This window comes from Coenobita brevimanus, chromosome 106 (assembly GCF_032717465.1).
Source record: "Coenobita brevimanus isolate Jiangsu-jjx chromosome 106, ASM3271746v2, whole genome shotgun sequence".
Lineage (NCBI taxonomy): Eukaryota > Metazoa > Arthropoda > Malacostraca > Decapoda > Coenobitidae > Coenobita > Coenobita brevimanus.
This window is the reverse complement of record NC_137059.1, coordinates 740,001-745,035: the sequence shown is the minus strand read 5'-3', so window position 1 is coordinate 745,035 and position 5,035 is coordinate 740,001.

Below are 5,035 nucleotides of genomic sequence, written 5' to 3'. Positions count from 1 at the left end.
ACAGGTATATATAGATACACATACATACACACATACACCCTAACCTAAACGAACCTAACCATACCTACCCAACATTACCCTACCCAACCCAACCCTACTCTCCCCTACTTTACCTTACCCTACCCTACTCTCTTCTACCCTACCTTACTCTCTCCTACCCTACCTTACCCTACCCTACTCTCCCCTACCTGACCCTACTCTCTCCTACCCTACCTTACCCTACCCTACCCAACCCAACCCAGCTCTCCCCTACCCTACCTTACCCTACCCTACTCTCTCCTACCCTACCTTACCCTACCCTACTCTCTCCTACCCACCCCAACCCTACTCTCTCCTACCCTACCTTACCCTACCCTAATCAACTCACCTGGTCAAAGGAAAAGGTAAATGTCTTGTGGTAGTGGTTTAAGATGGAGGCTGCCCACTCCCCCTCCACCACCATCTCCCCCCACCCCCACCTGCTGACCACGTATTCCCAGCCGGACCAATTTGGAGAGAAGTGAAAGACCTCTGCGGGAAGCGTACATTAATATTATTATTATTATTATTATTATTATCATTGTTATTATTATTATTATTATTATTATTATTATTATTATTATTCTATGTCGCACAGAAAATTATCATCAACTACTACTACTACTAATACCAATACTATTTCTACTACTACTACTACTACTACTACTACTACTACTACTACAGTAAACACAAAAACTCACGTCTTAGTTTCCATGCCAGCTGAGGGCACACTGGAATATCAGCCTTTTGTGTGATGTGCACCTGTACGCCACCGCCACCACCTGTACACGAAGACAGGATCAGTGGCGTGTGTGTGTGTGTGTGTGTGTGTGTGTGTGTGTGTGTGTGTGTGTGTGTGTGTGTGTGTGTGTGTGTGTGTGTGTGAAAGTTTATCCTGAGAGTTAGTTATCATTCTTTCAGTTTACACAAGAAAAAAAAACTTTATTTAACTATCTGTCTATCTTTCTGTCTATTAACCTATCTATCTATCTATTGCCAGACGCCTTAACACAAGAGAATGTTAAGGTGTAATATGCTAAATAAATCGCTAAGGAAGAGGTGATACGGGGCCTCCTATAAAAAAATAAATCTAATAGTAACCAAGGAGACTCATTCCTCTAAAACCCGTACTCTCGTCGGCTAATGAAGTTCCCTAACACCTTTTCTTAAGCGATTTGTTTACGACACCTTACTGTCCTGTCTTCCATAAATCCTTCAAGCTTCGCCATACTCTGCATAAAGTACATACAAAAGGATATTACCTAGCCATATCAAAAAATAAATCGCAATGGAAGAGGTGCTACGGAGCTTCCTTACCCGACGAGAATGGCTAGTAACCAAGGAGACTCATTGCTCTTATGCCTAGTAACCAAGGAGACTCATTCCTCTTATGCACAGTAACCAAGGAGACTCATTCCTCTTATGCACAGTAACCAAGGAGACTCATTCCTCTTATGCCTAGTAACTAAGGAGACTCATTCCTCTTATGCACAGTAACCAAGGAGACTCATTCCTCTTATGCATAGTAACTAAGCAGACTCATTCCTCTTATGCCCAGTAACCAAGGAGACTCATTCCTCTTATGCCTAGTAACCAAGGAGACTCATTCCTCTCATGCCTAGTAACCAAAGAGACTGGTACTACAACTAGTCACACCTCACATCCCCCTAGCTCCATCATAATATGGTTTTAAGCCGTTGCGCTCCACAAACACCCTTCTAACAGACCTTACACAGAGAGTTTTTGATGACATGAATTCAGCTAGGCCACCACACAGTACACTCCGAGTCACACTAGACATTAGCAAAGCTTTTGATGGCATACCCCGCCACAACCTCACAAACAAAATATTCAACACAAACATGCACAATAACACAAAAAGATGGCTGGCAAACTACTTAGCAGGCAGATGTGCGCATGTAACATTTGCCGGTCAGTCTTCGAACATCAGAAACTTCACAAATGGCGTCCCCCAAGGATCTGTTTTGTCCCCTACACTCTTTAACCTAAACATGCACGACATACCCACACCCCACACACCACAGATACACATAGCTTCCTATGCAGATGATATAACACTTACATGTACACACCAAAACGCAAACACAGCTGCACACATCCTCCAACCTTACCTCAACACACTACACGAATGGTTCACCACAAACTGGCTCAAAATAGCCCCAGCCAAATCTACAGTGACCCTTCTCACAAACTGGACAGCAGAACACAGTCACATTCCACACCTCACCATAAACAACACTCCCCTACCACACACACACACACACACACACACACACACACACACACACACACACACACACACACACACACACACACACAAAATCCTTGGTGTAACATACAATACATCAATGTCATTTTTAACACATCACAAACAGTAAAAATAAAATAACACCAAGACTCAATGCCCTGAGGTCACTTGCCCATACAACATTTGGACACAACAAAGAAACCACCACCACAGTATACAAACAATACATACGTTCAGTGATGAATTATGCAAGCCCTGCTTGGGCTCCTAACCTCACTAAAACACACTACAACACTCTATAGACCATACAGAACAAGGCCCTAAAAATAATCACAGGCTGCACAGCTACTACACCCACACACCACCTACATCACGAAACCGAAGTCCTCAAAGTCAAGGATCACCTAGACATGAGAGGCACCCAAATTCTCGCTGCAGCCTCCACAAACCCACAACATCCACTACAGTACATGGCAGCACACCCACCCACACCAAGGAACATCAAAACAACACCCAGCACACGATGTCATACACAAATACTGTCATCTCTCCCCCCTCGCCTGCCTCAGACCAGCTTCCAGAAGCATATCCATACTCAAATCACTCGCCGCTCCATTCAGTCAATTAAAGACAACACACAGCTGCATGCACGGCCTCCTGACATCCACCCTACTGAATCTCACCTCCCTCGTGAGGACAGGGTCCACCTGGCCAGGCTGAGATGTGGGCACCATCCAGCCCTCTTAAGTTACCAGAAGAGGCTGGATGGTTCCCTCGCTGATGCCTGTCCAGGATGCAACACAGCACCCCATATTATTAAGCACATTATGCAAGACTGCATTGCACACAATCACCTACGCCAACAACACAACATTCACTCCTTGAGAGCTCTGTGGGAAGGCCCGGTCTCGGCCATGGCCTTCCTTAGGGACTCGGGGCTGTTCGGCCAGACTGCCTAGGGAACAACTACTACTACTACTACTACCAAGGACTACTACTACTACTACTACTACCAAGGAGACTCAGTACTGACCTGAAGTCGTCATGTTGGATTCCAGATTAAAAATATGACTAATCACTTTCTGTCTTATTTCCTGCATCTTTCTTCTCTCCTTTCCATCTCTCCTTCTCTCTTCATCTCTCCTTCTCTCCTCATTTCCCCTTCTCTCCTCATCGCTCCTTCTCTCCTCATCTCTCCTCCTCGCATCTCCTTCACTACTCATTTCCTCTACTTCCAGTGTCTCTGGCGTCTCATTCTTTGGTCTTTCACCCGTCTTTTCTGCATTAAAGTTTTTGTCTCTTTCTGTTCTACCTGTCTCTTTTCCTTCCAGATTCCTGTCTCTAACTTTTTTTGAGGCACACCGTACAGTATTTTCAAAATCTGGGACATTTTTCGATTTTTCAACCAATTTCGAATCTGTCCATGTGTTGTGACGTGGTTCCTCGTTTTCTATGGCGTTGTCACAGCTCCCTCCTCCATTTTCCTTACTGTCACTGTTTTCATCATAATCTGCCTCATTAGCCTTGACTTCATTATTTGCCTCACTTTCTTCACTATAATTTTCACCCATACAATTTTCCTCTTCGATTCTTACTTCATTAACATCGTCCCCACTTTCCTCATTACACTTTTCGCCATCATGATTCTCCTGTTTCATTCTTACTTCATCATTTTCACTAAGATTATTTGCCTCGACGCTTGCATCACTTTCCTCACTTTCTTCACTATGATTTGCTCTATAATTTTCCTCCCAGTGCATGAATTTAAATGGAGTTTTTTGGGAAATTCCGTTCACTTCGACGCAGGCCTCCCACACCTCGCTGTTTCGGAGTTTTCTTGTTGTCGCCACGCAGTCTGCCTTCACCCTGATGGCGGGAAATTCAAAACTCATTTCCCGTCGTCCGTCCCTGGAAAATGATCACCTAAAATTATTATCATCATTGCTATTATCGTCTATAAATCATCATCATCATCATCATCATCATTATTATCATTTTCGTCATTACCACCACCATGACTACTCCTACTACTACTATTATTATTATTATTATTATTATTATTATTATTATTATTAACTTTACTACTACTACTACTACTACTACTCATACTTGGAGGTGTTAGAAGTGAGGCTAAGGATGACATGTGGTCCTCCAGATGGGGTTGTGAAGTGAAGGGTGAAGTGAGTGTGAAGTGGGTCGCCCTCCAACTTTGCTGTTACTTCGCTCTCACACTCTCTCTTCTCTCGCTCTCTCTCTCTTTCTTCCTCACCTGAAAAATAAAGAGTAACATATGCTCTTTTCACTCTTTCTTGGTCTAAAATTGCCATCCCTCCATCTTGTGTGATTGGATGGATGGAAAGGCATAATGCTGGCTGGAAGAGAAGACAGGTTAGAGCTTGAATTTTTTCTTTCTTTCTTGAGAGAGAGAGAGAGAGAGAGAGAGAGAGAGAGAATAAAGAACTCAAGCTCTATAAAATGTCTCACCCAACATTTCTGCTGAATTCTTCCTTGAGAGAGAGAGAGAGAGAGAGAGAGAGAGAGAGAGAGAGAGAGAGAGAGAGAGAGAATAAAGAACTCAAGCCCTGTAAAATGTCTCTCTCTCCCACACAACATCTCCACTTGGCGCAAAGGATCATCTACAAAAGACACACATGTTTAGACAGCTATAAATATGGATATAATACGAGTACATTACCTTTAGGAGTGAAGAGATGGCGATTAGCACACATCCCCACACCACCACCATCA